The sequence below is a fragment of the Pipistrellus kuhlii genome, unplaced genomic scaffold, assembly GCF_014108245.1.
Source record: "Pipistrellus kuhlii isolate mPipKuh1 unplaced genomic scaffold, mPipKuh1.p scaffold_m20_p_1, whole genome shotgun sequence".
Classification (NCBI taxonomy): Eukaryota; Metazoa; Chordata; class Mammalia; order Chiroptera; family Vespertilionidae; genus Pipistrellus; species Pipistrellus kuhlii.
In genome coordinates, this window is record NW_023425404.1 from 169,906,854 (window position 1) to 169,927,284 (window position 20,431).

General features: G+C 43.3%; 1 protein-coding gene across 4 annotated transcripts in view; it reads left to right on the forward strand.

The window, feature by feature from the left end:
* Nucleotides 1–17,016: 17,016 nt before the first annotated feature.
* The window catches only part of LNX1 (ligand of numb-protein X 1), a 118,774-nt gene continuing 115,359 nt past the window's right edge, over nucleotides 17,017–20,431 (forward strand). For 2 of the 4 annotated variants that reach the window (XM_036416204.2, XM_036416231.2), the window contains exon 1: nucleotides 17,067–17,175. The gene's annotated coding sequence lies outside the window, so the exon portion shown is untranslated. Of the gene's footprint in view, nucleotides 17,176–17,504; nucleotides 17,642–20,431 lie in introns of those variants that run through there. The other 2 variants (XM_036416222.2, XM_036416213.2) reach the window with 2 other exon arrangements.

The following is a 20,431-nucleotide window of genomic DNA, read 5'->3' on the forward strand; positions in this document are numbered from 1 at the left end:
CTGGTGGAATGACTGGTTGTTATGATGCGCACTGACCACCAGGGGTCAGATGCTCAATGCAGGAGCTTCCCCCATCCCACAGGCTCCAGGTCAGCCAAGGTGGGTGCCAGTGGGAGCCCCTGATCACCCCGCTGGTTGCCCTGATCACCAACCAGGTCTAGGGCCCTACCCATGCACGAATTTTGTGCACCAGGCCTATAGTCTATAATAAAAATGTAATATGCTAATTAGACCAGATGACCTTCCATCTGAGGCTGCAAGGGAAGCCTGGGTTCTAGGTACCTGCTGGTGGCCAGAGGAAAGCCCGGATCCTGGGTGCTAGAGGGAAACCAGTGCTGGCAGCTGGGGGAAGAAAGGCCTACTCTTGTAAAAATTTCATGCATCGGGCCTCTAATCCTATATAATAAAACCTAATATGCTAAGTGTTTGGTTGTCTGGTTGGTCATTCAACCAATCACAGTATAATATGCTAATGATATGCTAAGGATACTCAATCGCTCTCTATGATGTGTGCTGACCACCAGGGGGCAAATGCGCTGACTGGTAGGTTAACTTACTATTGGGGTCTGGCTGATCGGGACAGACCAAGATGGACCGGACACACCCTGGAGCCCTCCTGCAGTCTCTCCCCGGCTGGTCAACCTCCTGTGTCCCTCCCTGGCCCCAATTGTTCACCAGTGGGGTTCCTCAGCCTGGCCTGCACCCTCTTAAAATCCAGGACCCCTTGGGGGATATTGGAGAGTCGGATTTGGCCCAATCCCACATGCCAGGCCCAGGGATCCCACTGTTATACAAATTCATGCACCAGGCCTCTAGTATTTTTATAATACTTCTGCCTTAAAAGTTATAATTTTACCATTAAATATATCTGTTCTTTCTCTCAGAGATTTTGACTTCTCAGTTTTGATAAGAAATATTTTCCTGCACCATATAATATACATAATCCACTGGATTTTCTTGCAAGAGCTTTACTATACTTTATCTTTTATATTTTTTGTGTATATATTTGTAATATATCCCTGGATGTGCAATATTGGGATTCAACAGGATCCTAATTTGAATATATTGGCTTTAAAGAGGGTTCTAATAACTGGTGGGGAAGTCCCCTGCTCCCTCTCTATTTTTCCAAAATTACTTGCCTTTTTCTTTGATATTTATGTTTCTCCAGAAACTTTGAGATCACTTTATCCAAATGTCAAAAACAAACTAGAAATATCCACCTTATGAGTGTTAGTAAAATGCACACAATTTGGGAAAATTTAATATTTTTATGGTATTAAGTCTTCTCATCCAAGGATATGTTATGTCTTTCCATACCTTCATTTCTCATTTTAGAAGAACTTAGTTGTTTATTACCCCTCCCCCTTTTTGTGTTATATATATTTGTAAGTATATCATAGGGGTGTGTTTTTTCCCCCCACTATTTTAAATGAATTTTTTTTCATTTCTATTCTTTGTTTGTGTGGGCTTTATTATTATTATTATTATTATTATTATTATTCCTATTCTTATTTTGAGAGTAGAAAAAAGCTAATGATTTTTTGCATATTTTTTAATCCATTTGCTGTACCGATTCTAGATTTTTTTTAAATCTTGGAGATTTTTACTAAATTGCTTCATGTTTTCTAGGTTTACAATCATATCATCTTAAGAAGCAGATCATTTTTCTTCCTTTTTATCATTTTTTCAGTTTTCAAATTTATTGCCATATTATATCTCTTTTAATACCTTTACTCATTTTAATGTCTGTTACTTCTGTTTCCTAAACTTTTATAATTGTTTTCTTTTTTTAAAAAAAATCAAACCTGTTTATCAAATGTATAGATTTTTAATATAATAAGATGTTAAATCTACTTATATATTTTATTACTTGTTTTTCCTTCTATTTTATTAATTTACGTTTTTAAAATTTCCTTTACTAATCACTATTGTTCTTTTTGTAATTTTTTAGGTAGTGCATTTAGTTTCTCATCATCTTCTCACAAGAAAGGCATTTTAGCTGTAAAAATTTTCTGACAATTTTCAGAGTCATAGAATACATTATAAAGTTCTCCTTTTCATAGCCTTCAAGATGGTCATTAATTTCCCTTTTGATTTTTTCTTTGAGCCAAATATTTTGTCTAAGTGTTGCTTAATTTTTAAGTAGTCACTTTTGATGTCATCTTTTAATAATTCTTTTTATTTATTAAATTAGGACCAAATCATATAACCTATAAAATCTTATCCTTTGAATTGCTGAAGTTTTCTTTGCAGCCAGTAATATGATCAGTCTTCATAAATATTCTGTAGACCTATGAAACATAATAAAAAGTCTTTATATCAGGAACGTAGGGTTTTGTTTACTATTGTGCTGAGGAGCAGCATGCTACAGAAAGTTAAAAGCAAAGACTTCAGAGGAAACATATCTGCCTTCAAATCTTGAATTACAATGTGAATATTAAATTATTGAATACTCATAAAGTATTGAGTAGAAATTAGCCTATATGAATGCTGCATAATTAATTGTTATATCAGTTTGAAAAAAATTATCCACTTCATCTGTCCTGACTTCTGTCTTTCTACAGAATTGTCCAATGTGGTCTGAAGAGATATATTGAATTAATATACATTTTTTGGTATTTTTGAGGCTGGCTTGTGGGTTAAAACATTATTCTGGTATGAGTTTTAATTACATTTTAAACTATTAAGTTTAAATGCAGTATTTCCTTGGCTTTTCTTTTCTTTAGATTTTCAATCCTCATCTTACTTCCTTGAATTTTTCTTATCTTCGTTGCTTATTTTTTACAAACGACCACACAAAACTAAAAGTTCTTTGCCCTTAATAAACTTGGTCCCAACCTCATTCTTCCTTCACTAACTTGCTTTCTATACCAGGTAATATATAAATAACCATTCTTGTTATACTGTAGAAAGCTAGCTTCCTTCAGAGCAGTCCAGGGAAGACAAGGTGGCCTGTACAATCGGATTGGATTAGAGGCATCCTCCCAAAATGGTGTTAAGTGTACTGAGTGCAACAGGCCATTCATTTTTGCCATTTCCAGACCTCTTCATCATTTTTTGTAGATCCAAGTTTCTGTCCTATATCAGACTCCTTCTGCCTGAAGAAATTCCTTTGAGATTTCTTATTAATGAGATTTCTTATAGGTCTGTTGGTCAATAAATGCTCTCAGTCTTCTTTTTTTTTTTTTTAACGATCTAAAAAAGTCTTAATTCCCTTTATATTTAAGAGAACTTTTCTCTGGGTTTATAGTTTTTTCTATCTTTTAGTACTTTAAGATGTTCCTCCATAGTTGTTTGGCTAATTATGATTTCTTATGAGAAGTGTGCTGTCATTTGCTGTTGTTCCTCTGATCATAATGTGCCTTCTTTCATCTGTCTTCCTTCATAATTTCCTTTTTAGATGTATCTAAGAGTATATTGTTTTTTGTGGGATGTAGAGGTAGGAATTTATTCTATCTGGTATTCTGTCAGCAGAAAGTATCTATAATTAGATGTCTTTTATGAATTTTGGAAAAATTATTAAAAGTGTCTATTATGACAGAATGTTCTTTTTTTATCCTGTTTAATCATTTTAAACTTGAATTCCATCTTTGATGATGTTAACATTTTCCTTTAGACATTTTTACTTTTATATCTATCTTTTTTTCCCTCTTATTCATCACATTGGCATTTAGGTGAATTTTGTATCTGAAAGTCCCTGCTATTTATATATCCAGCAAATATTGATTGAGCACCTACTCTGGCTGATGCTCTATGTTCAGCATTAGTATATAAAATAAGATCCTAACCTCAAAAATCCTATAAGAGGAGACAATCTATAATGCACTTAATGAGTAAGTAATTAATAGTATGTTAGAAGTGCTAAATGCTGGGTGTGTGTTGGGGAAGGGGAGAGTATAGTGAGATGTATAGAACTGGGAGGTTGAGATTGTAAATAGGGTGGTCCAGTGGGAAGATGACATTTGAATTAAGATTAAAGGAGGGATGGAGCTGACCATGTGGACATCTGGAGGAAAAGTGTTCGTTTCAAGTAAAAGGAACAGACAATACCAAATCATATGGTGGAGGTATGCCTGGTATGTGCAAGAAAAAGTAAGGCACCGGTTTGGCTCAGTGAATGGAGTGTCGGCCTGTAGACTGAAGGGTCCCAGGTTCAATTCCAGTCAAGGGCATGTACCTTGGTTGTGGGCATATCCCTAGTAGGGGGCGTGCAGGAGGCAGCTAATTGATGTTTCTACCCCTCTCTGTAAAATCAATAAAATACATTTTTTTAAAAAGAAAAGAAAAAGTAAGGCAGCCAGTATGGCTGGAGTCTGGCGCCAAGGAGAAAGCAGTAGATTAGAACTGAGAATCGTCATGGATTTGGCTACAGGAATGTCATTGTTAAACCAGTTGAGATGCACAGTTTTGATGGAGTGGGCGGAAAGTGCCATTTTCCTCACTTGGCATGATGGTGAATATCCTTAATTCTCTTTTTTTTCTCCCTAATTTGGTTATTATTGGTTTGGCTTTAGTTTTTGCACTTCCTTTTACTTGGTTTTCACAAGTTTGATCATTCCTGAGGCAGGCTATCTTCAGGCTGAATTCCTTGAGTTTTCTGCTGTCCAGCCCTAATCTCATTTCCACCTTTGCCTGGCATACAAAGCGGCAGGTATTTTTAGCTCTTCTTTCCTGCAGGCCCTGGACACAGAGGAAAGGAGAGAGCCCTGTGTGCTGTTGGCCAATGTGTCCGTCTGAACAGGAAGCAGGTGCCGTTGTCCAATTAGAACATAGAAAGAGCTTACTAAAGAGGTTTTTCCCAAAAGTGAGCACAGAGGTAGTACAATCCTTGGTTCCAGTGAGAGTGTGTGTTTGATGGGATGGATGGAGCGTTATCACCCAGGAGAAGAGAAGCAATGACGAGAACTCTGAAAAAGCATGTGCCCTATGTCAGGAAATCAATCACTTCATTAATATGGAAGGGAATTTAAATGTGCATAATATACCATGTCACTTCCCCTAGAATTCTCTACTTCTCTAAGCATCAGCTTTTCCAGTTTTGTGATTGCTACCATTCTTTCCTTGAAAAGTGACCTGTGATACCTGCCATCCCTACTGAAGAGATTCATCTCCATCCTAGACGTGAGGAAAAACCCTTAATCTTGGAGAATTTACCTTCCAGTTTATTAGATAGAAGGCAAATTAGTCTGTCCCTGACTTTGGACTGATGTTTATAATTTACTTTTGGTTGCAAGAAATAAACAAATCCAGCTCTGGCCCATGTGCTCAGTGGTTAGAGTGTGGGTCTCACACCAAAGGGTCACAGGTTCTCAAGTCCCAGTCAAGGGCAGGGTTGCAGGTTTAATATTGCCCTGGTTGGGTTGCATGCAGGAGTTAACTATTAACGATGTGTTTCTCTCACATCAGTGTTTCTCTCTCTCTCTCTCTCTCCTTCTCTCTCTCCCTCCCTCTCTCCCTTGCACTCTGGGTAAAAATCAATGGAGAAAATATCCTCTGGTGAGGATTAACAGAAACAAAGGAAGAAACAAACAAACACACCTAGCTAGCCTAAGAACATTACAGATATATTACACAGATCAGGAATGCCCCCTTGCACAACCTTTGGAGATCTAGTGCCACTTGGCCTGAAACCCCATACCCCTGCCCATGGGAATTTAGAGGCCTCAGTACGACCTCTGTGAGTTCCTGGGTCACTTTCTCTGCTTCTCCCTGCCTCCACACTCCCACATCTGCATGGCATCTGCCAGTTCCACTTCTTGTCCACTTGGCTTTTAAGCATAGACGTTTCAGCAGTCTTTCCAAACATCCCTTTGACTTCAAGCATTTTGTGAGCATAAGGACTTTGGCAAAAGGTCACTTTTCATTGGTCCCAGTTCACTTTTTTCTCATTTCCAGTTTAAGGAGTACGTACTGTGCCCAGGATGAGAGAACAAATAAGGAGAGCACCAGCGTTAGTTGTTAGTTTGTTTTCAGTGGAGCCATGGAAAATGATTGATATGAATCCTTTTCTAGGAAGGGTAAAACAAAAATCAGCAGCTCAGCAGCAGCTCCAAAAGGACAAACCATCAATTTGGTAAACCTCCCTCCATCAAATTCACAGAACAAGTGGGCTTTGTCAGCTCCTATTTCCTGCACACCACCAGAGATCCATAAGAACTGTTAGTATGAATGGTGGCCCTAGGTTTCAGTGCAGCGGCCATCAGAAATAAGTCGTTTTCTATTTGTGAAACCATCATCAAAAATTTCAGCACTATGACAATCTGTGTATTGGGGAGTGATTTTTAAAATATTTAATCATCATTACAGCACAGGCATCAACCAATCAGAATAGACCTGACCAGTCAGACAGATGTCAAGAGTAGAGACCTAGTACAGCCCCAGCATGGACACCAGCTGAATAGCTAACCTGCCTGTAACCCCATAGCAATGCTGCATTTGTACCCAAACTTGTCTCTTTCCCTTTCCAAATTGTACTTTATTCACTCGTGCATTTGTTCAACAAAGGCATTATTGAGCTTCTTCACGGGTTCTCTTAATTCTTCTCACTTCCTTTCCCATTGTCACTCATGTAGGTATTTTCTCTGATAAAAGTCATGTTTAATCTCATCTCAGCATCTGTTTCTGGTAGGATCCACACTAACCCCTAGTGATGATGCACAGCCCACTTGTTACATTTGGATCCATCCCTGTGTCACTACAGAGAGTAACTTCGTTGTCATGACTTTGGGCATGTACATTGACAGACCCTGATTTCTGTTTCTCACTCTGTCCCTCTTTACATCAGACCAGTGGAATCCTAAGGTTTCTTGATAAGAATCCACTTTTGCTTTTTTATGAAATCTCACGTGATCATTCCAGGGGTGGACCATGGTGCTTACAGAAAACAGCCATTTAAGCAGGAATAAAGACAGTGGGTGCTGTACTAGTATGGATTTTGTAGAATGGGAAGATTTGTACCAGGGGGTTGAAAGACAGGGAGAAGTGACGGTAATCAGTTTGGAGAGTTCGCTTTGAGAGGACTTGCACTTGGGACTGGCCTGATGATGACCTCTGGCACATGGTTCCTGGTTCCTTTATTCTAAAGAGATGCCACCTTGAGATGAGTTGAGGATAAACCAGGAACCTCATAGATCTTCCAACTTCAAGTTCAAAGGTGTGTAAAGTCTCTAGGAGCAGTGATGAGGAAGGAACATAGCTAACACAACTGCTGTCCCCTCTGCCCAAACCCACAGCCACATGACACCGAAGAGAAAACATGCATGGTGGGTGCAGCTGGCTTGCTGCCCACTCACACCATAGTCGCAGCTGCGAGTTTATGGGTAGGTGGATGTAGCAGGAACAGTGTTAATCCGGCTGCAGCCGAACCATTTAAAAGAACTGGCTACCCTGGGGAGATACTTTAGTGAGTCTCCAACATGGCAGTGTGCGCATGCCTGTGGCAGGACTTGCCAAAGCTGCCCTTCCAGTCCACTTCCAGGGGCGACTCAGAGAAAGTGGGAGAGGACTAGAAAGGCAGCCTCTCGTCTGGCCACAGGGACTGTGCCTCTTTAGGGGTACGACCTGAACTGGAAGAACCAGCCCGGCCGCCCTGGGCTGATGGCTGGCACTGATATTGACAAAGCCCCATATTAAGACAAGACAAACAGGGAACCTGGAGATCTGGGGCCTCTGTTCCTCAGACCAGTAATAACATTGCTCTTAGCTCTTCAAGAAGGTTCATTGACTTGAGCTGGATTGAAAATAAAATGTAGGCCTCTTCTCAGGCCTTCTCCTATCCAGGGGGCATGAGTTTCTGTGGTCTCACCTGTTCCCTGGGTCCTTGGTTGCATTGAAATAAGCATCTCCAGCTCAGGATTAGTGGAGCTACTCAGTGATGGGGACTCCAGGAAAGGCCATGAGGATGGAAACCCCATGATCTCATCATTCGCCAAGGGTAGCAGGAGGGCACAGTATGTATTCCTCTGTGATCATCTAAACTGTGAACTGAAAGTACAGCTTCCATGCTGAGCTTGGGAGGAGATGGCTGCTCCTGGGGTCCGAGTTACCAGACCTGGACATGGAGAAGCCCTCCCTCCACATCGTCTGACCCACGTTCACTGCTCCACCTCGCTGGCCTCATGGCCACCAGGAATTCTACCGTTTACTTCAGGCACCTCAGCATGAGTTAGGGGTAGGCGCTCATGATGAATTCACCTCTCAGAGGGCTAAAAAAGAAGACACCCAATCAGATTCATTGTCCAACTTGAAAAGGAGCAACATCTTCTGCTCATGATGTGAGAAAAATTAAATGAACTTTAAAAAAAAAGCACACACATATTTTTAAGTTGTTTTCAGAGAGGAAAAGAGGAGATAGATAGATAGATAGATAGATAGATAGATAGATAGATAGATAGATAAGAGAGAGAGAGAGAGAGAGAGAGAGAGAGAGAGAGAGAGAGAGAGAGAGAGAGAGAGAAATATCAATGATGAGAGAGAACCATTGATCGGTTGCGTCCTGCACACTCCCCACTGTGGGGATCGAGCCCACAACTCAGATATGTGCCCTGACCCAGAATCCGGGTTTATTGAACTGTGACCTTCTCTGGCTCATAGGTCGATGCTCAACCATTGAGCCATGCCGGCTGCGCTAATGAACTTTCTTTTGCTGAGACTCCGTTAGCCAGAATCTACCAAGGGGCTGACTGCCCATTAATGTGAGTGGTTTTCCTGACATTCTCTTTCTTTAGTTCTCTTTGGACTAAGGAAAACGGAAGGACGGCTTCTTGGCAGTATCCCTGTTTTTGAGGACCTGCCCTTTCTTGGATGGAAGCGAAAGTTCCCCACCTAGAAACTTGGCTTCTTCTGTGCTTCTCACACCAAGGAGGCCAGCAACATGATCCTTCTCTTGCTTTTGCCTTTTCCACTACTTCCCTTATTGGGACACTTTTTGTAAGTCACTTTATGTTATTAGTTATTACAAATTGTCAACTCTCTCAGGAAAAGTTTGAAGAAGTTGTGCTCTTAGACCTGGACACCACACTCTGCTAAATAGCAAGTATGTGGAGGGTTGTTGTGAGGAAAATGGTAATTCATCCTTATTCACTGAGGACTGAAGGCACAAAATATAAAATTAAGTGGGATTTAGATCACACACCACTTAAAAAGCTTATGAGGTTTGAAGTGAAGATCTTTACAAAAAAAAAAAAGGTGTACTAACGTTGCCAACTCCAATTTAAAGGAATTTCAATTAATCTAAATACATATGTTGCTGTCACCTGAGAGCACAGGTCTTTTTCAAGTTGTTCTGTCAAGGTGCCAACCATTCCTGGTGTAGGCACAAAACCCTGAAAGGTAGTCTTTCTACCTGCTCAGAGAACCCGTTCTTACACTGTGAAAATTGTAAAGCTGTCAGAGGCCTCAGGTTCCCTGGGTTGACATGCACATAACCTAGAGCAGGTTAGGTCCTTGTTCCCATGGGCCTTCTTCTCTGCCTGGCCTCCACATCTGAGGACCAAGATGAGGCTGTGAGGGCCACTGGGAAGATTATAGGCTCTAAAGTCAGGAACTATGCTCCAATGTTGGCTCTATCATTTACGAGCTGGCAAACTTGAGCAAGTACTTTTTTTCTTTTCTTTTTTTTTCCCCCAGAAAGAGAAATGGAGAGAGAGAGAGCTAGAAACATCAATGATGAGAGAGAATTATTGATGGGCTACCTCCTGCACACCCCACACTGGGGATGGAGCCTGCAACCTGGGCATGTGCCCTGACCAGAAATAGAACCATAACCTCCTAGTTCATAGGTCACACTCAACCACTGAACCATGTCAGCCCAGCAAGCAAGTACTTTTTAACAAATTAGAACCTTTAAATGAGAAGGTACAAGCTCACTTCCTTCCTTCATGCAACTGCACTGCATCACTTCTTTATTGTGGTGATTTCCACCCTGTGCTTTAATCCTTGGTCTTGACCTCGGCCTCTCTATTGACTATGAATGTCTGAAAACAGGTTCTTCTCACCTTTGACACTGACTAGGATATTAACGATGCTTAATAAAATTGTAGACGAAACGAGTGAATGAATGAATGAATGAATTATGGATGTCTAGATAGTATTGTAGTATTCTTGTGAAAATTGGGTCAGGTCCTGAGAATCTATGAAAAGCCATTTCTGTGGCTGTCAGCAGAGGAGACAATCTTTTATAAAAAATACAGTCAGTAAAGTAACTGTGAAGTAGTGAGTGTAGAGAGCACAGAGCTGACACAGATGCCTATTTGGGAAGTTGGGAAGATTCTGAATAGGGAGTAGGAGTTTCCAGGCTGAGGGAGTAATACCTGAGTCTCAGGTCTGGCTGTGACAAGCTGATCATGTTGGACAGGTTACTTTACCTTTCAGTGACTCCGTTCCTTCATTTGTTAAGTAGAGTTGCTCATGGGGTTTCTGCCAGGATTCTGTACGAGAACATAGATGAAATGCACAACACCAATCCAGGGAAAGGAAAATAATAAGCATTAGGATGGTGTTACATGGGGAAGAGCCAGAAGGGAGAGACCCTGGTTGTCATGGGAACCAAAAATAGTCAGATTCTGGGCATTACCCAAGGTGGGATTCCAATAAACAGCACCTCTCTCTCCCACATGGGTTTGAGATAGTTTGAGAAAATTCCAAAGAATAATTCCGAAGGCCAACATATCACTTTTAAATGGTAATGGCTAAGTTGGAGAACAAGGAAAAGCAGAGCTTGAAGGCACAGACTGGGCAGATCTGGGCACAGCAACTTCTCACACAGAAACCCGCCAGCAAAGATTCAGCGTGGAGCAGCTTAGGGAAAGGCTGGCTCACTCTTTTCGGCAGAAAAGGGAGGAACAAATGTGAGCTTGCCCAGTTGTTCTTTCCCACTTTTCATCAGGGACTCCTAGGGCAGAGTGAGTAAAGGGTGGGGCTAGTCAGATCTTGCTTTTGAAACCACTTTCCTATCGAAGTGTAGGTGTGGAGAGTGCTCCCATTTAACACAGTGTTACTAGGGCATGGGGGCTCGGGATGATATTGTGTCAATAGTAAGGATATGGATATGTCTGTGAGGTTTGATAGGCAGTCAGGAGCAACCCAAATGAACTGAAGGTGGGATGCCTGCTGAGAGGAAAGGAAGAGGCACTAGCTGGATTGCCAAGGAGGGTGGCAAGTGCAGCTGGCAATGCAGAGCAGGCCTAGTGACACTGGTTGTTGTGCCTAGAGAGAGAGAGAGAGGGAGCCAGGCCATGGCTCCTCCAGGTCATTAGGAAGTTGAGGAAGCTGGCAAAAAAGTGGGGTCTGTGCCCGATAGGCCTGAAGTGACAACAGTAGAGAATGGCTATTCTCCGGCACCTCCAGGAGTCCAGGAGCCAGGGGTCACAATCAATTCGGAAAACAAGGCAAAGTGTGAGTAAGGGGGTGAGAAACCTGGATAGCTGAGAGAATAGAGAGTAGTATTCTCAGATTTTTTTGAAATGGAAAATGTTTGGATGATAAAAAGAGATCAAAGAGGTGGCCCTGAGAATGGGCAGCTCAAGAGGAATTGAAGTAAATGTCCTTGGAGTTGAGGAGGTGAAGGTTGCTGATGGGTCATCTAGAAGGACATGGAAGCCCTCAAGATGGGGCCAAAGTTAACAAGGAGGATGGTATTGTGTCAATTATAATTTTTATATATATATATATATATAATATCTTTGTCATATCTCTGTATATATATATATATATATATATATATATATATATATATATATATGAAAACAGAGATATGACAACCTCCAAAATAGCTACAAAAATCACCAAAATATTGACTAACAGACCTGGTTTATATAAGAATGGAGTCGTAGAAACATAAATATATTTACAGCTGTGGAGTATAGACAATGATAGAGACAGCAACAATGAATGCTGGCCAAAAATGCATGTAGTAAACCCTCACATACTGTGAGCCATCTCTCATAACTGAGGTACTCCCTCTGCCCACAAAAGTACACAAAGCAGAGGAATATCTGCTCCTACACCGTCCATCCGAAGACTGTCCTAGAAGCTCACCTGCAAACCAGGCAACACACAGGCTGTGAGTTGGTGGGAGAAATGCAATCTCTTCCCCGTACATAGAACCAGATGGCATCTATCACATCAGCTGGTATTTGTGATTATTACCATTTTCCATAATTGCCCTTCAGGGATCTGCTTCTTTGCATCATGTTAAATACTTGTAATGAGCCAATGAAAGATTTGGAGCTAAGCTAGTTTTAAAAATAACAACACTGAGAAACTGGGGCCAGTAAAATGGAATGTATACCGTAATTCTATTCTCATAATGCTAAATACTTTCAGCCAAATAAACTTCCAGAGATGCCTTTTATTGAAAGCATATGGCATATGTGCACTTTTGTTGTGGCATTCGGTCTTCTTAGACAATTCTGCAAATAAGGCATAGGAGGAAAGCAAACAGGGCTTCCAAGAAAATAATTCTGACGAATCAGGAGGCATGGGCTTAGCAATGCGTTCATTGCCAGGGGGGATCCTTGAGAACGCCAATCTTCATTGTGGTGATTTAGAAGGGAAGAGCTTTGAAAACAGACCTCCTTTCCCCCCTTTAGATTTCCCTGTCAAGACACATAAAAGAACTCAAACTAATCAAAAAGCCTAAGTGAGCTGGCTGGATAACTAGGACAGGCCCAACCTTGAGTTCAGAGAGCTTTCTAATGCATTCCACTTGTCTCCCCAAGAAGCAAAGTTTGCAGGGTACAGCGACTGCAAGGGAGACTTGCTTCTAAAGAGACCGACGTTCCTATGGCGGCCGAAATGGCATATCAAGGAATTTTAGGTCGACGTTGAGAACACTGTCACTCTTAATAAACCACCCCATGCCTGAGGTACCGGGTTTCTTACATGTTTTAAAAACTGTTTAATCATCACGAGAGAAGCAGCCAGCAGTACTACAAAGACCTAAGGCAGTCAGTCCTTGAGGTTCTTTATAATCTGATCCCACCTTACCAACCAAATGTACCATGATTAAGGTGACCAGACGTCTCGCTTTTGGTGGGACAGTTCCGATTTTTTAACAATTTGTCCCATATCCCACAGCGTTTCAAAAAAGTCCCGATTCTTTCCAAAAATCGGGACTTTTTAAAAAAATATATATTTTATTGATTTTTTTACAGAGAGGAAGAGAGAGGGATAGAAAGTTAAAAACATCGATGAGAGCAAATCATCGATCAGCTGCCTCTTGCACACCCCCTACCAGGGATGTGCTCGCAACCAAGGTACATGCCCTTGACCGGAATCGAACCTGGGACCTTTTAGTTCGCAGACCGACGCTCTATTCACTGAGCCCAACCGGTTTCAGCGCAAAATCGGGACTTTTTTAAAATGCCACAGGACGCATTTTAAAAATCAGGACTGTCCCGCCAAAAGTGAGACGTCTGGTCGCTTTAACCATGATCCTCTTCACCCAAGCAGGATGAACACTTCATTGTCTGGTCTTCCCCCTCTCCCCACACCACACAGCTTCCTCCCTTACACACAAAGGCTATCTATGATCACCCCTGCCTCCACCTATAGTGCTGCCCAGCCTGGACTGTGTTTGCCCTTGTCACCACCTCTCCAGATCCTCCCACATCCCATTCCTGCTCCCTGCTCTGTGACGTCTTCTCTAATGGCACCAGCCAATACCAGTCTTCTCCTTTCCTGATCACCCCTCCCACCTCCTGTCAAACGAAGGATAAAAATTGCACTGTGCTTGGACTGACATCTTGAAGTTGCCTCTGAGCTCAAGGGCACATGCCCTTTTGACAATAACAGTGAGAAGGATAGGGGAGGTGGGAATGGAGTCGTGTGTGTTTAGTATTTGCCAACCGCCTTGGCAGTGGTTCCTATTGGAACTTACGGTTACGTTGTCTCCTGTCATCCAGTTGCACGGAGTTCCGTGTTCTATAAAAGATGCCACAGAGAATTACAACCGATCGTTCTGGAGGGGGGCCCTCCAGTTGGCCCTCCCTTCCTGGGTCGGCTTGGTAGGCCTCAAAAAGATGATATCGAATATGCCTTGGGGGTGATGGACTTCCTGGTGTTTTTTTTCCCCTCATGAATATGCATATAAGTGTATCCATATGTCTCTATGTTCTATACACATATACTCAATGTATAAACCAGATCACTAACTCATTTGCAATTGGAGACATTTCTTCCCAGAAATTACACTCCCCAGGGCCGCTTCTCCAAGATGCTTCCTTCCGAACAGAGGCCAGGGAAGGAGCTTCAGAGTGTCCAGGAAGTTGCCCACAGAGCATGACATCAGAGCCTTCCTTCCCTTTCTTTCCAGAGGCCGAAACTGCTCTGGCCCTGCCACTTGCTGGCTGTGCTGTCAGGAAGCAAATTGTCAGCCTCTCTGTGCCTTGGTTTCCCCAGCTGTAAATGCAACTAGTAACAGTCCCTAACCTACTGGGTCTTGTAAAGAGTGCTTAGAACAGCAAGAAACACCTGCTAAGCACTTATTTGGTGTTAGTTCTTTAGGATTTTTTTTTTTATATCTTTTTACCAGGACTTCAGAAATTTCATTTCCATAAGAATGCCACAGCCCTAATAGAATAATAAAGCTCTTATTGATTTTTAAAAAAATCTTTAAAGAGTATTCTAACTCCAGGAATGCCAAGACCCATCTCACCTGGGATAGCTAATGTGTGAAATACTTTTGGTTTGGTTTTGTTTGTTTGTGAGTTTTTTTTCCCCCTCACTTCTTTATACACAGTACCTGGGATTGAACTCTACTCCTTGTTCAATTCTTGTTCTGAGTTTTTATTCATAGACCATATGTGCAGATGTCTGCGCGGATGTGAATATAGGAAGTGAAGCCCCACAGCTCTGAGGCCCTTGGATGAAGCATTATGCACTATCACTTCCCACAAATTCTTCCTCTCCAACCCTCCCCGCTTCCAAAAAACACAAACCTGTCTGTAATTCTCCTCTCCCAGGTAGGACCCGGGGCCCTTGGGAAGAGGTGAGGCATGACTGACACACAGGGAGGGCAGGCTGTGGTGCAGGCTGCTGGAGGGCAGTCTTCTAGATGATTCACCCGGTTGGCAGACTCTCCTGCCCCTCCTCCGGCCCCGGGGAAAACCCTGCCAGAGAAGGAGGAGGCTTTGTTTTGCTGATGTTTCTTAATCCAGTATCAAATTGGAGAAATGGTACCTTTTCCTGAAAGACCTGAGTATAAAAGCTTTTGCTTGCCTTCATCTTTGCTGTCATTGTTTTTAAAAATAAAGGAGTAGCCCCACCTAACTTTCCACTGGGTAAGACATGAATGGAGGATTTTTATTTTAAGCTTCCGACTCTCTGCAAAGCGCACCCAGCTCAGGTGGGGAAGGGAGCTTGCGCAGTCTGCAGAGGCTCGTTAGCTGGGAGAGGAGCCAGCTCTCCTGCAGGTGAGGTACGGAGCCTGTGCCCCGCACCCCGCGACCTTGACTAGAATTTCCCCCCTTGCTCCCTGGTTGTTTTACAAGGTATCGAATGACTGCCCGCAACCAGTCCATGTCAAGGCCAAGGGGAACAAATCAAGACCTTCAGTCCTCCCCTCTCCTTGCCGCTCCTCTCCCCTCCCCCTTCCCATTCACCCTCCCTCCACCCCTCCTCCAAACCACACCACCAATCAACCAACCCGCTGGTCTGAAACCCTCTGAAGTAGTACAATGTTAGAAGCTGTGGAATGAACGCATTTCCAGTATCTGTGGGAGAGGGAAAAGGAACAGAAGGAGACAGAATAGGGGGGAAATGGGAATTCAACCTTCCCCCCCCCTTTTTTTTTTTTTTAAATTTCTTTATTGATTAAGGTATCACATATTTATCCTCATTCCCCCATTCTCATCCCAAACCCTTCCCCACGCATGCCCCCACCTCCCTGTTGTCCGTAACCACTAGTTAGGCTCAGATGCATGCACACAACTCCTTTTCAACCTCTTTTTCTTTAAGGGGAATGAAGAGTGGATAAATATCTCTGAGCAAGCCCACCGTTTCCCCAGGTAACAAATTGTCCAGAGCCTGAACAAATTGTCCAGAGATGCTGGACGGGGCCATGAAAATACACAACGTTTACATCCAGCGACAGGAGTTGTTTACAATCCTCTGGAAGATGCCAAAGGGTTTAACTGGCGGGCTAATAGCGCGCAGCTGCAGTGCTGGCTGGGCGGCACCTTCCCCGCCTTCCCCGCTGGAAAAGCTGAAGCAACACCGTGACTGGCCCAGGGTCATACTCCAAGCTCCAGACAGAAATAGTTCTGACTCCTCCCTCCTGGCTCTGAGCAGCAGACAACGCTGCCTTATTACTGTGCTATCATTCGAATCTGAATCATGTAAATTGCTCCTAATTGCAGGCCTACAGTGGACTGTAGCCCTGTGACTCTTAACTGCCACCGAGCTGAGGTGGGGATGACAGACTCCTGAATATGGAATTAAAATGCTGGGAGGGTGGGGGCTGGGAGAAGTGTTTGCAAGCTCAAGTTTGAGACTGCTGACCAGTGCCGTGTTTAGGCGTTGTTTTTTTAATGAATTTGAAATGTCACCACCAATTTGTTACCATGTTTAAAAACAGAAGTACTTGGGGGTTCAAATAAATGCCATTCCAAGGGGCATTTGGGGTGTATCTCAGCTATTTCCCAAGCAATCCGTCTTCACACTCTTCCTTTTTAATGCCCGCTAAATTACCTCCTCCTTTTGGTGTTTAAACTTCCCTTTTGAATTCTTCTGTAGGCAGCTATGGGGAGGGATTGGTAGCAGGGGGGTCAGGGGTGCTACCAGGTGTTTAAATTCAGATCCTTCCACGGGGCTGGTCACGTGCCGTGCCCAGGAAAGAAAGTACATTCCACGCAGCAAATTGCTCTAACTGATTCATTTGTCCACGCAGAGACGCCACCTACCTGCTTGCAGGTATTCAGGTAAATGACAGGTGGGCGGGACCTACTGACTGTCTCAATAGCTAAGGTCCCAGCAATGTTTTATCTGTCCAGGCTCCCTGTGATGTCACACATTTCCTGCTCTCCACCAGCCAATGCCCTCCTCCTTCCTCTAGGCACCTGGTCGCCGAGGCTCGGGCTGGTCACAGCTCCGGCTGGTCACAGCTCGGCTGCCAGGGAGTTGCTGGTCTCACCTGCACGGCTGCTGCTTTGAGAGCTCCCGCGGACACTTACAAAGGTGAGCTGAAACCCGGCCGTTTGTCTCTCTTGGCGTTTAGACCCCTGGCCCCAAGGGATCCGATTGAGGAATTGGAATGAAAACCACAATCCTCGGGTGTTTGTCCCACAGGGAGAAGCCCTTTTGAGAGAGAAGCGCAGAGGGATGCCTTTGCCATTTTGGTTGCACAGGCAAGTCCTCCCAGGCCAGATAGTTAATCCTTTCTGCTTCTCTTAATCATTAATCCAGCCTATGCTTATCTGGGAAGTTGATCTGATTTTTTTTTTTTTTTTAACCCTGGAATTGAATAGAGACTTTGAAACTTAAAGGTACAGACCAATTCAGCCAGTCTACTGAATTCAGAATGGCTGTGTTTGCTTTATGTTGCCGTACTTTCTGCATTCATCACACCAGAGGCAATTTCAACCGAAACCTACTCAACGTCCTTAATTGCTCCCCCCCCTCGCTGAAATTTTTCCTCAAACAGGTAAATTTTGTTCCCCGCTCGGGCGCCCTGTACTCGTTTCCCTCCCTCTACTTCTCTTTTGAAAAGTCTACTGTTTTCTTTGTTCTTTGCTAAACACCCTGTTTAAAACTACTTTGCTATCTGGTTGGAATTGTTTACATTCACCTCAAGACTGGCTGTCCGTGACCCTTCACTTCACTTCGGTTAAAGTAAAGACTAGTTCCTCTTTGCTTACAAGAATGCAACTACAGGTCTGACATTTAATTTTCTGGCACTCGTCCACTTTTTCTCTTTCTCTCTTTTAGTCGCAGATATACTGGGGAGATTGTTCTGCGGGGACCTGACTTTTTTACAAGTAATTTTACCTCTAGGATCCATTTTGATTTACCTCATCCTGAGCACACAGCCGTTACTACTTCTGTTCTCCACAGTCCACTGGCTGCACGATAGTGGTTAGAGAAAGAAAGCAACCACCTCCCAACACAGTTCCCTCCGGTGATGAGCTGGAAACCTGGGAGAGAAGTCCACCTGCTAGGGAGTCATTTCATTCATTGGTTATTTTTCTGAGATTTCAGTTAACAAATTCACTGAGTGGCCAGATTATTATGATCTCTGAATGCATAATAATCTGGCTCAGTGCATGAATTCATGCATGGGTGGGGTCTGGCCAGCCTGGCCAAGGGGAGGGTACATGGGGGAGGGGACATGGGCAGTTGGCGGCCTGCCTGCTGGTCGAACTCTTGGCTCAGGGGACAATTTGCATATTAGCTTTCTATTATATAAGATATACACTGAGTGGCCAGATTATTATGTGTTCAGAGATCATAATAATCTGGCCACTCAGTGTATGTTTGCAAAAGAATAACCAGTGAGGAATTATGCTCCTCTTCAACCACCCAGAAACTCAAAGTGCATCTCAGTTCTTCAAAAGTATAAATTGAATCAAGATGAGAAGTTTGTTTTGTTTTTGTTTTGTTGTTTTGTTTTTTTCTCAGTTGCTTCTCGCCACTGAGAATCCGTCCTGTGCTGGTTGCCAATTTCCCTCTTACTCCTCGGAGGCGTGGATTGTTCTTTCTGACCTGTGTCTGTTCTTTTCCCCTGAGCCAGTGTGTTGGGTGGTGGCTTCTGCTTGTCCCTTGCTGGTGTTCTCCAGAGTTTTGACAGTAGAGAGGAAAAAAATCTCATGGATCCCAAATCTTCTGGATAAAACATTTCTTTAAAGTCACAAATCTCTCCCACAAGATGACCATGGTTCTTGGTTCTTTGCATAGTAATTAATTTATGATTGAACAAATCATTTCATCACTACATGTCGGAGTCTCCATCTACTAAAGAAACAAAGCTGTGGCTACCAGGTCCCGGATATAAAAAGGAAACGATGACAGAAAGTAGGATTAAGGGTCAGGTTACTTAGGATGCAGTAGATCTCTTGGAGAACGGGCACATAAGAACCACCGTGGCTCGCTGCCTGCAGTAACCCCATCCCTTGGTTCAAGAGGCAATAGGGCCTGACTGAAAGCATGTACAGTCTCTTCCGTTCACGTCCTTGAGCAAGTTACTTCTCTGACCCCCAGTCTCTTCTTCAGTAAAACAGGGGATAATGATCCCTATGATGATAATGTAGTCGTCAGAAGTAAATGAGGTGATGTGGAGCAGGGAGCGGAAAGGTCTGTGCTAGGCGGGAGCCAGATGAAGGCAAGTCCCTCCTCCTTGAAGGCGTCTTCTGGGGTTGGGCTGTTCAAAGGAGATTGTCTGACCGTATGGAGACAAAAGACCTCTTGTGTTTACAATTATTAGGAACCCTGATCATTCTTGTTATGGTTATTAATTTATTAATTGTAAGTAATTAACATCGATGTTAACAGATCAGAGAAAGAAAACAGGGTTATGGTTATTAATTGTAAGTAATTGACGTCAATGTTAACAGATCAGAGAAAGAAAACAGGGTTATGGCTATTAATTGTAAGTAATTAATGTCGATGTTAACAGATCAGAGAAAGAAAACAGCCAGGAGAATGCTTTAACTGTGTCATTAAACAGCCATGCAGACTGGTCTCTGCCAGCCGCGCAGGCCACTGCTGTCCCCCGACCTTCCCTGCTCAGGGCTCTCATCCCATGACAGACCTATAGCATGTGGTCCCCACAGGTCTTTGGGGGATGTATCCTCTTGCGTTGGCTGTAAAGGGACTTGCAGATTGCCTTTCTGCTTTCATTTGTGGTATTTCCACAGCAGATGGGGTGGGTGCTTAATCTCCTCCAGGCTTGTAGGCAAACACCCCTCGCTGCAGTTTCGGTGAGCTGCCTGCCCGGTCACTGGGAGAAGAGGCAGCTGGTCTGGAGCCTGCACTGCCCTGTGAAAGGGGAACTTGTGAATCCTTTGGGTAGGATTGTCCCCCTCATGGGGTATCCCCTGCCTTTCGATGACCTTGAGACATTGCATAAAAACCACTGTGTTCCCAGGTCCCTGGACCTTCTGTAGGTCTCACCTTATCCTGGAAAATAAGGCAAGCTTTCATCATTCAAGAGCAAGGTAACAGCCTAGTTCCCTGATAGACAAGCTGTGGCTCAAGAGCCACATGCGGCTCTTTGGACCTGTGAGTGTGGCTCTTCCACAAAATACCATGGTCTGGGCGAGTCTATTTTGAAGAAGTGGCCTTAGAAGAAGTTTAAGTTTAAAAAATTTGGCTCTCAAAAGAAATGACAATCGTTGTACTGCTGATATTTGGCTCTGTTGACTAATGAGTTTGCCAACCACTGGCCTAGTTGATTGAGGACAGGGTTTTATAACCTTGAGCCTACTACTAGCTTGCT